The following is a 12390-nucleotide window of genomic DNA, read 5'->3' on the forward strand; positions in this document are numbered from 1 at the left end:
CTGCTGCACCATGTTGAAATCTCACACATACTCAGTATGAGCTAAAAGTCTCCCTGGCTCTGCAGTAAAAGAAAGCAGCATATTGAGTTAGAAGCTGTAATTACTCACTAAAACTACTGCTGGAAAATAGGCTCAATGCAGAGCCAGGGAGACTGGCTTGTCCTGAATGTGTTTGGCATTTTAGCAGGGTGCCTTTAAGGAGGTAAACTGACAGAAACTTGTCAGCTTTAAGATTAAGGGTATGTTCACACACAATCATAAATGGCTGAAAATGACGGAGCTGTGTTCAATGGAAAACTGCCTCTCATTTTCAGCTGTTTTTGTAGCCGAAAATGTATTTTGAGGTGTTTTTTTGGAGCGTTTTTTTCTATTAACACAGGGGGAAAACAGCAACAAAAATGGCTCAAGAAGTGACATGCTCCTTTTTACAGGGGGCTTTTTACACGCAGTCTTTAAAACCGCAATGTAAAAGCCACCTTGTCTGATGAAAATGCTGTTTTTCCCATTGAATTCAATGGTGTGGTGTTTAGCTAGCGGTTTTCAAGGCGTATTTCGAGGTGTTTAGGCCCTGAAATACGCATGAAAACTCTACTTGTCAGCATACCCTAAGAGCTTCTAAGTCCAAGTGTATTCCTAAGCTATAAGCTAAACTCTGTCTCTAGCTGGTCTAAAATGCTAATTTTATTATCGGGGTGGGGAAGGGGGGGGGTCCAAGAGACATTATTTTTTGAAAGTTAGAGGCTTTGTCACCAGATTATCAAATCTCCTATTGCATGTGATCAGCGCTGCAATGTAGAGAACATTTTTGGCTAAGTTATGAGCTATCTTATATTTATGCAAATGAGCCTTTCTAATGGACAACTGGGAGTGTGTTTTCTCTTAGTTCCAACTGGGCGTGTATTGTTTGTCAGCATCATACACTTCTATTCACAACGCCCAGCTAGTAAAACAAGTAAACACACCCAGATGTTACAAACACAATACACGCCCAGTTGGAAATAAGAGAAAACATACTCCCAGTTGTCCATTAGAAAGGCTCATTTGCATAAATATAAGATGGCTCATAACTTAGCCAAAAATGATCGTGTTTTTTAAAAAAATATATATTTTTTTATGGTTATCTACATTGCAGTGCCGATCACATGCAATAGGCGATAGGGATTTGATGATCTGGTGACAGAGCCTCTTTAACCCCTTAATGACCGCCGATACGCCTTTTTTACGGCGGTCATTAGTGGGCTTTATTCTAGAGCGCCGCTAGTCTACGTCGCTGCTGTAGAATAAAGTAAACAGAGCAGGGAGCCGTGAAATCTCCCTGCTCTCAGCTGCCAGAGGGGGCTGGGGGCATTCCCTGCTCTACCGGGTGAGATCAATATTAGTATCGATCTCAGTATCGATCTCAGTATCGATCTCAGTATCGATCTCAGTATCGATCTCAGTATCGATCTCAGTATCGATCTCAGTATCGATCTCAGTATCGATCTCAGTATCGATCTCAGTATCGATCTCAGTATCGATCTCAGTATCGATCTCAGTATCGATCTCAGTATCGATCTCAGTATCGATCTCAGTATCGATCTCAGTATCGATCTCAGTATCGATCTCAGTATCGATCTCAGTATCGATCTCAGTCGTTTAACCCTTCAGATGCGGTGCACAATAGAGAGCACCGCATCTGAATGGTTTTGGAGAGAGGGAGGGAGCTCCCTCATCTCACTGACACCTGGCGATAAAATCGCCGAGTGTGTCTTCTATGGCAGCCGGGGGTCTAATAAAGACCCCCAGGTCTGCCTGGAGCGAATGCCTGCTAGATCATGCCGCAGGCATGACCTAGCAGATGCCTGTCCGTTTTAAACGGACAGGCAGTAATACACTGCAATACAAAAGTATTGCAGTGTATTATCATAGCGATCGGAGGATAGTGAAGTCCCCTAGTGGGACTAGTAAAAAAGTTTAATAAAGTTAATAAAAAAAATAAGTGAAACAAAAAAATGAAACCCAGCTTTTCCCCTTACAAAATGCTTTACTATTAAAAAAACTACAATAAAGCAAAAAAGTTATACATATTTGGTATCGCCGCGTCCGTAACAACCCCGACTATAAAGCTGTTACATTATTTAACCCGCACTGTGAACGCCGTAAAAAAATAAAATAAAAAACAATGGAAAAATTGCTGTTTTCTGTTAATCCTGACTTAAAAAAAAGTGATCAAAAAGTCGCATCTACTCTCAAATGGTACCAATAAAAACTACAAGTCGTGCCGCAAAAAACAAGACCTTATACAGCTATGCCGACGCAAAAATAAAAAAGTTACAGCTCTTCGAATGTAAAAAATGGCTTGGACATTAGGGCCCAGAATGCAAGCAGGGGGAAGGGGTTAAGTATCCGATGTTTTTAAAAAAAACTTTTAACCATTACTGCCAATGTTTTCACAGCGGTCGTGAAGTGTTCTTATGCCACAGCGCTACCTTTCCACAGAGCAGTCATAAGCCCAGCACAGGTGTCTTGTGCCAAACGGTCTAGACAGTCGGTCTCCTGTTCTAACCGGTTGGATGGGAGTTACGTTTAATCTTTGAAACCAATAAGACTGGAAGTTTAGGGGGTTAGAAAGCAGAGGGAGTGGGCTCCCTCTGTCACCCCATGGGTTTCCATGGCAGCAAGGGCCCACTGGTCTGCCAACAGTATATGCCTATTAGGCCTTTCCAGTATTGCAGTGTATTATATAGCAATTAAAGAATCGCATAGTGAAGACCCATATGGGGGACTAAAGCAATAAAATGGATCAATAAAGCTTGTAGTAATGAGAAAAAAAGCAATTAAAAGTCCCATGTACCCCAAAATGGTACCAATAAACACTACAAGTTGTCCTGCAAAAATAAGTCCTCATACAGCAATGTCAGCGAATTAAAAAATGTTATGGCTAATAATGATTTTTTTTTAATTTTTTTTTGCCATGTTCCAAGTATCATGCAAAAGGGGAAAAACATAAAAAAACTAAATTGGTATAGTTGTTACAACCTGCAGAATAGTTCTTTATACGATATGGTAAACAGTGAATTTTAAGACAAAAAAATGCAGACTAACTTTCTTTTTTTTTTTTTCCTCTTTACCCCTCAAAAATCAATAAATTACATGTACCCCAAAATAGTGCATTGAAAAGTACAACTTTCCCTCTAAATAAAGCAAGTCTTCACACAGCATTGCCTAAAGGGAAAAAAAAAGTTTTCGCTTTAGAAATGCGACTGAAAAAAATTGTTTGGTTAATATAGGGATTATCCAGGTTTTTAAAATTGATGGCCTATTGTGAGTAAACTAGAGCGCTGCGGTTGTGACTCTCGGCACCCCTGATGATCAGCTGCTTCAAGCCGTGGCAGTTGTATTTTGCAGCCTTTTCATTGTTTACATGGTCTTTTTCTTTGTACTTTGCACGTACCATTAAGTTTGTGCCTGGTATTGTACCACTGCTCTAGGCATTTATTTTTACACCCCCCCCCCCCCCCTCTTACAGGCGATGTAGCCTACAGTCTGAGCGGTTTCTCTACTGGTAGGGGTATTTTGCCCAGCCGACCTAGGTGATTAGGCAAGTACCCCTTTAACCCATTCCTGACATTTAACATATCCATATGCCGAAGTCGGGTAGGGGGAAGTATGGAACGGGCTCACTGAGTGAGCCCGCTCCATACGATGCAGGTGTCTGCTGTATGTTGCGCTTCAGAGTAACGAGCGGGATCCTGCTCGTTAAATGGCGATCCCCTCTAACAGCGCATCGTGCAGTTAAATGGCGATCCCCTCTAACAGCTCATCGTGCCCCCTGCAATGCAATCGTGGGCTGGCGAGTGTTGCCTGGGTGCCTAATGAAGGCCCCCAGGTCTCCCATCTTTGTGCTCCTAGTAAGTGCGGCCTCTACATTAGTATTGCAGTATATGGTGCAAGTGATCTAATGATCGCTGGTTGAAGTCCCATAGGGGGGCTAAGAAAAAAAAGTACAAATTTGTAAAATAGTTTAGTTTTTTTTTATGTAAAAAAAAGAAGTTAAAAAAACAAACCTTTTCCCCCTAGAGCATAATAAAAAAATAAATAAACCTAATTGGTATTGCCACATCTGTAAAAGTCTGAACTATTACACTATATTATTATTTAACCCGTGCGGTGTATGCTGTAAAAAACAAAAAACCCATGTAAACACCAGAATCGCTCTTTGGCTGGAATCACATGAGCACATTACGTCCGTAATGGAACGTATTTTGGCCACTAATCCCGGACCGAACACACTGCAGGGAGCCGGGCTCCTAACGTCATAGTTATGTACGATGCTAGGAGTCCCTGCCTCGCTGCAGGACAACTGTCCCGTACTGAAAACATGATTACAGTAGGGGACAGTAGTTCCACGGAGAGGCAGGGACTCCTAGCATCGTACATAACTATGACGTTAGGAGCCCGGCTCCCTGCAGTGTGTTCGATCCGGGATTAGTGGCTGAAATACGTTCCGTCCATTACGGACGTGATGTGCTCGTGTGATTCCAGCCTTTTGGCTACCATCTGCCACAAAAAAATAAAGTGATCAAAACCTGTACAACAAAATGGTATCATTAAAAACGACGGCGTATCCTGCATAAAATAAGCCCTCATACCACTTAATCTACAGAAAAATAAAGTACTGGTTCTCAGAATTTGGTGACACAAAATAAATTTTATTATTTACACTTAGGTTTTTACTTGTAAAATATAGAAAAAGCTATATATATTTTGTATGGCCGTAATCGTATTGACCCACAGAATAACGTTAACGTGTTTTAATTGCACAGTGGATTCTGTAAAAACAAAGCGCAAAAAACAATGGAGGAATCGCTGGTTTATTTATTTTTGTTTTCTACCCCACAAATAATTTTTTCCCCCTGTTTCCTAGTACATTATATGGCACAATAAATGGAGCTACGAAAAATTACAACTCGTCCCGCAAAAATCAAGCCCCCATAGGACTATATCGACGGAAAAATAAGAGTTATGGCTTTAGGAAGGTGGGGAGGCAAAAATGAAAAATTGTTGGGGCAGGGGTTAATTAAGGAGAAATATTTGTCCTACTGTGCAATACCTGAATGGATTCACTAGTAATCTCACCCCCCCCCCCCCCTAAATTTCAGATAGTGTGTGGTGACATCCTCTATGGCAATTTTTGACTCTAGGGGAGAGCCGCCCTGCCAGTCAATCATCACGTTCCATTGTGCATTCTCAATTCCGCATACATTTTTTTGTGGTTAACCTACTTATGATATATGCCACCCTCCTGGTCAGCATCTGTGACCCCCTGCCACTCCCATCATTACCTACACCTAGTATTGTGGGGGCTGAACTGGATTAGGTCCAATTTCTATCTAGAAGTGTTGGTGACCTCGCGAACATTAAAAAGGTGAACCAAAATGCCCATCATGGACTGGGTGATCAGCCACCTCTGAACTCTGTCCTTGTTTTTCTCCTGTGGCAAGCCCCAAGAAAAGCCCAGGTCTGCTTGACTAACATTGGTTTTCCTTGTCTCTTCTGCTTCACCTCCTCCCCCAGAGTTACGGTTTGGTGCTTTCTCCTTTCCAAGGGGGAGGGGGGACCCCTTGTTAGAAGGGAAGCTTTCTGACTGTCATTCAGATCCAAGACTGAGTCTTCAAAACTGTCCACTTCTGTTGGAGCCTTGATTAGGGCTGGCTTACAGTTCTCTAACCTGGTGCCTCCTATTTCTCTTGATTCGGTTTCCTGCCTTCAGCCTCCGTGGTCCCAGGAAGATTTTCTTCTGCATTCCAAACTTGTACGGATATTTCTATCCTTTAGAAACGACACCTTCAAGACTCGCTCTAGCCGTTTGGATGTTATGTATCCCTTTCAGGAAGAGGGCTCTTCCATGTTGGATACGTTTCTGCCGGTGGACCCGCCGGTCTTCTGCCTGGCCAAGACTACTACTTTACCTATGGGGGATGCAACTTTGTTCAGGGATTCTCTGGATCGCCGCGTTGAGTCCTTTGCCAAATCTGCCTTTGAGGCTGCTGGCAACGCCTTATGTCCTATTTTTGCGATCAACCTGGGTCAGCAGTGTGAACGCTGAATGGGCATGTCAAATCTGTCATGATATTCTCTCCGGGGTTCCTGTAGAGTAAGTTGTTTATCTTTCATTTCACCTGTCTCATACATCCAAATATATGTGCAAGGCATCTCTGGACGCTGCCCGTCTGGTGAGTTATGCCTTAGCTTCTACCATTGCTTTACTCAGAACGGCAGTGCTGAAATGTTGGATACAGCTTTCATGACTGCTCATCCCTTTTCAGGGTCCAGTCGTTTTGGGGCTGGACTGGATGATATGATTTCTGACGCCACTGGTGGCAAGAGCATTCCACCTGCCCCAGAATAGAGTCAAATGTACTGCCCCTGCCAAGAAGACGTGTCCTCTTATTTGGTACTTTCACGGGTTCTCCAGCACTCAGTTTTCCAGACAACCACCAGGACTTGAAGGCCAAACTTTTCTTCAAAGCTTGTTTCTACTGGTGGCTCTGGCCTTAGACCGCCAAGGCTGGAGATGCTAAGCCCAACTCCGCCTTAAGGTTTGCACTCGCTTGGTTTGCGTGGCAGATTTCTGCACTTCAAGGATATATGGCTTTCCCACTTTTGGGATGCCTGGTTTTGGGAAGTGGTATCCTCTGTAGGAAGACTGGTACTCCATTTTGTATCCAGAGTATTTCTTCTAGTCCGCTGTTCCTCGGTCTCCCACCAGGGTGTTTGGCTCAAGGGTTTCTGTTGTGCTACTCCAAAAATTTTCTTGTGCCAAAGGAGGATGGCTCGGTTTGCCCCATTTAAGATCTCTAGTTTCTCAACGAGTACGTCAAGTTCCTCCATTACCAAATGAAGTCGCTCTGCTTGGTCATCGCTTCCATGGAACAAGGCGAGTTTCTTTCCCAAGTGGGCATTAACCCCTTCCCTCTTTGGCCGCTTTTGACCTTCCTGACAGAGCCTCATTTTTCAAATCTGACATGTTTCACTTTATATGGTAATAACTCCGGAATGCTTTTACCTATCCAAGTGATTCTGAGACTGTTTTCTCGTGACACATTGGACTTTATGTTACTGGCAAAATTTGCCCGATACATTCAGTATTTAATTGTGAAAAACACCAAAATTCAGCGAAAAATTGCAAAAATTTGCATTTTTCTCAATTTAAATGTATCTGCTTGTAAGACAGGCAGTTATACCACACAAAAATGTTGCTAACTAACATCCCCCATATGTCTACTTTAGATTGGCATCGTTTTTTGAACATCATTTTATTTTACAAGGACGTTACAAGGCTTAGAACTTTAGCAGCAATTTCTCACATTTTCAAGAAAATTTCAAAATGCTATTTTTACAGGGGCCAGTTCAGTTGTGAAGTGGCTTTGAGGTCCTTAGATATTAGAAACCCCCAATAAGTCACCCCATTTTAAAAAATGCACCCCTCAAAGTATTCAAAACAGCATTTAGAAAGTTTCTTAACCCTTTAGACATTGCGTAGGAATTAAGGCAAAGTAGAGGTGAAATTTACAAAGTTCATTATTTTTTTCCAGAAATTCATTTTGAATCCATTTTTTTTGTACCACGGAATGTTTTACCCAAGAAATGCAACTCAATATTTATTGCCCAGGTTCTGCAGTTTTAGGAAATATCCCACATGTGGTCGTAGCGTGCTACTCGACTGAAGCACCAGCCTCAGAAGCAAAGGAGCACCTGGTGGATTTTGGGTCTCCTTTTTATTAGAATATATTTTAGGCACCATGTCAGCTTTGAACAGGTCTTGTGGAACTAAAACAGTGGAAACCCCCCAAAAGTGACCCCATTTGGGAAACTACACCCCTCGAGGAATTTATATAGGGGTGTAGCAAGCATTTTGACCGGCCAGTTTTTTTGCAAAAATGTTTGGAACTAGGCCATGAAAATGAAAATCTAAATTTTTTCAAATAAAATGTAGGTTTAGCTAATTTTTTTTCATTTCCAAAAGAACTAAAGTAGAAAAAGCACCACAACATTTGTAGAGCAATTTCTCCCGAGTAAAACAATACCCCACATGTCGTAATAAACGGTTATTTGGACACACAGCAGGGCTTAGAATGGAAAGAGCGCCATTTGGCTCTTGGAGCTCAAATTTAGCAGGAATGGTTTGCGGAGGCCATGTCGCATTTGCAAAGCCCCCTAGGGGACAAAACAGTGGAAACCCCCAACAAGTGACCCCATTTTGGAAACTATACCCCTCGAGGAATTTATCTAGGGGTGTAGCAAGCATTTTGACCGGCCAGTTTTTTTGCAAAAATTTTTGGAACTAGGCCATGAAAATGAAAATTTACATTTTTGCAAATAAAATGTAGGTTTAGCTAATTTTTTTTCATTTCCACAAGGACTAAAGGAGAAAAAGCATCATAAAATTTGTAAAGAAATTTCTCCCGAGTAAAACAATACCCCACATGTAGTAATAAAAGGCTGTTTGGACACACGGCGAGGCTGAGAAGGGAAAGAGCGCCATTTGGCTTTTGGAACTCAAATTTAGCAGGAATGGTTTGCGGAGGCCAGGTCACATTTACAAAGCCCCTGAGGGGACAAAACAGTGGAAACCCCCAACAAGTGACCCCATTTTGGAACCTACACCCCATGAGGAAATTATCTAGGAGTACAGTGAGCAGTTTGACCCCACAGGTGTTTTACAGAACTTATTGGAAGTAGGCCGTAAAAATGAAAATCTACATTTTTTGAAATAAAATGTAGGTTTAGCTTTTTTTTTTCATTTCCACAAGGACTGAAGGAGAAAAAGCACCATAAAATTAGTAAAGCAACTTCTCCCGAGTAAAACAATACCCCACATGTGGTCATAAACGGCTGTTTGGACACACGGTAGGGCTCAGAATGGAACTAGCACCATTTGGATTTTGGATAGTGTCTGGGCGCCATGTCACATTTGCTGAGCCCCTGTAGTACTAGTACAGTGGAAACACCCCAAAATTGACTCCATTTGGGAAACTGCACCCCCTGAGGAATCATCTAGGGGTATAGTGAAAATTTTGATCCCAAAGGTTTTTTGCTGAATTAATTAGAATTAAGCCATGAAAATGAAAAATAATTTTTTTTTCCAACAAGATGTCGTTTTAGATCAACATTTTTCATTTTTACAAGGAATAGAGAAGAAAAAGCACCCCAACATTTGTAAAGAAATTTCTCCCGAGTACGGTAACACCCCATATGTGGTTATAATCAGCTGTTTACATATATAGGAGCATTCAGAAGAAAAGGAGCGGTATTTATCTTTTGGAGCGTAGATTTTGCTGGAATGGTTTGCGGACGCCATGTTGCATTTGCAAAACCCCTGATGTACCAAACAAAAAAGTGACCCCGTTTTAGAAACTACACCCCTAAAGGCATTTATCAAGGGATGTAGTGAGAATTTAGACTCCACAGGTGTTTTTCAGAAATGAATACGCAGTGGATGGTGCAAAGTGAAAATTGCAATTTTTCCACTGATCTGCCCATTCACCACACAAGATGTTGTGCCCCTGGAGAATGTTACCCCATAAATTGTTAAGCGGGTTCTCCCGGGTATGGTAATGCCTTACTTGTGGCCATAAATTGCTGTTTGGGCACACTGTAGGGCTAAGAAGGGAAAGACCGCCATTTTGAGCATGGATTTTGCTTGGTAGTTTTGTTTGAGTTTTGCTGGTATTCAGTTTATAATGTGGTGGCATATGTAATCTGTGCGGAGTACATCAGGGTATATGTAATCTGTGCGGAGTACATCAGGGTATATGTAAACTGTGTGGAGCACATCAGGGTATATGTAAGCTGTGCGGAGTACATCAGGGTATATGTAAGCTGTGCGGAGTACATCAGGGTATATGTAAGCTGTGCGGAGTACATCAGGGTATATGTAATCTGTGCGGAGAACATCAGGGTATATGTAATCTGTGCGGGTACATCAGGGTATATGTAATCTGTGTGGAGTACATCAGGGTATATGTAATCTGGGCGGAGTACATCAGGGTATATGTAATCTGTGCGGGTACATCAGGGTATATGTTAGCTGGGTGGAGTGTATCAGGGTATATGTAATATGTGAGGAGTACATCAGGGTATATGTAATATGTGAGGAGTACATCAGGGTATATGTAATCTGTGCGGGTACATCAGGGTATATGTAAGCTGGGCGGAGTACATCAGGGTATATGTAATCTGTGCGGAGTACATCAGGGCATAATAAGAGGGTATAATAATGGGGTAAATAATACAATTATCCATAGATGTGTGCTACGATGTGAAGCGATCCGTTATGCACAGGCCGGTGTCACACTGATAAACGGTTTTCTTTCTTATCCCCCTTCTGTAACGCGCTGCACCTTTTGGGGACTTTTTCTCCTTCGTAGTTTGGGAAATATTGCTGGGAAAGTTTTGCGCTGGTATAATACGGGCGCCCTCGCTTCCAGCGGATGTGCTATGTCCATTCCCTTTCCTAGTTCCTAAATACTAAGGCCCTGAAACTGAAGGAATGTTCCCCTCCGGCCTGCGCATTGAGATGTTATTTCATCACCGCATTACTAGTGGCATAACTTTTTTATTTTTCAGTTGATTGAGCGGTGTGCGGGCTTGTTTCTTGCGAGACGGGTTGTAGATTTTATTGGTACCATTTTAGAACACATACGACTTTTTGATCACTTTTTATTTCATTTTTTGGTAAAGGAAATTACCAAAAACAAGCAATTCTGGAATCGTTTTTTATTGGTTTTTTTTATCGGCATCCACAGTGCGCCCTAAATTACATTTTAGCTTTATTCTGCGGGTCGATACGATTACGGCGATACCAAATTTATATAGTTTTTTTTATGTATTGCGGCTTTTGCACAACAAAATCACTTTTTTTATAAAATCATTTGTTTTCTGTGTCGCCATATTCTAAGACACATAACGTTATTATTTTTGCGTGCACAAAGCGGTGTCAGGGATTATTTTTTGCGGGACGGATTGCCGTTTTTATTGGTACTATTTTGGAGTAAATGTGACTTTTTGATCACTTTTTATAGAATTTTTTGGAAGGAGATGTGACCTAAAAACAAAGATTCTGGCGTTGTTTTTCATGGTTTTTTTTTTACGGCGTTTACCGTACGGGATAAATTACATAATAGTTTTGTAGTTTGGGTCGTTACGGACGCGGCGATACCAATTATGTATAGTTTTTTTTAATTTTTACGGTTTTTCCCATAATAAAAGACTTACTATGGGAAAAAAGTCAGTTTAGCTTTATTTTTATTTGAAATGTGTGTGTTTTTATTGTTTTACCACATTTTTATTTACTTTTTTTTACTTTTCTGACTTGTCCCACTAGGGGACATGAGGGCCTGATGCCCCGATCGCTACTCTAATACACTGCACTACATACGTAGTGCAGTGTATTAGCTCTGTCAGTTATTCACTGACAGCAAGCCTATGAGGACACGCCGAAGGCGGGTCCTCATCGGCTCCCGTACAAGGCAGACTCGGACGCCATTTTCTGGCGTCCGATTGCCACAGCAACCCAGCGATTGCATCACTGGGTTGCCGATCGGGTGAAAACCTATCAGATGCTGCGCTCTATTGAGCGCAGCATCTGAGGGGTTAATCTGCCGGATCGGAGAGTAGCTCCGGTCCTGGCAGTTACAGGAGGGTGCCAGCTGTATAATACAGCTGTCACCCCGCGGTGATGGTGCCGGCTCTGCTCCTGAGCCCGCACCATCACTGCGCCGTACATGTACGGCGCTTTGCGGGAAGCACCTCCCGACAGCGCCGTACATGTACGGCGCATGTCGGGAAGGGGTTAAGGATGCATATTGATTCTTTCCTATTTGTCAGTCCCACCAGCACTCCCTGTGCTTTGCAGTGCCACCTCATCATTACCTTTTTAGTGGCTTTTCCGTTCGGTCTGGCTACAGCCCCATGAGTTCTGTTCTGAGCTAGCTGAATTAAGAGGCTTGTGATATAAGTGGAGTTATAAAACCAGAGTTAAAAAGAGGAGTTAAAGCCCCTGTAAGTACTCTTCTTTTACGTTAACAATTGTTCACTGTTTTTTTTTGTAATTGGGATAATGGACCGCCAGATTGGAGGTTTTCTTCAGTGCACTTTGCCATATGTATGCACGACTGGAGCCGGAGTTCCAGGGTGAATACCCCTGTGACAGATGTGAGCATGTTGTTCACCTGGAAGCTCGCATTAGAGATCTGAAGGAGCAGAATGCAACACTGAGGGTGATAGGCAATCTTGAGCGAAGCATGCTACTGACTTAGCAATCAGTTAGTGGGGTAGAACTGGAGGGTGAAGACATGGGTCAGCATGATCAGGCAAGTAGCTGGGTTAATGTAGTTAGGAGCAATA

This window comes from Rhinoderma darwinii, chromosome 1, assembly GCF_050947455.1.
Source record: "Rhinoderma darwinii isolate aRhiDar2 chromosome 1, aRhiDar2.hap1, whole genome shotgun sequence".
Classification (NCBI taxonomy): domain Eukaryota; kingdom Metazoa; phylum Chordata; class Amphibia; order Anura; family Rhinodermatidae; genus Rhinoderma; species Rhinoderma darwinii.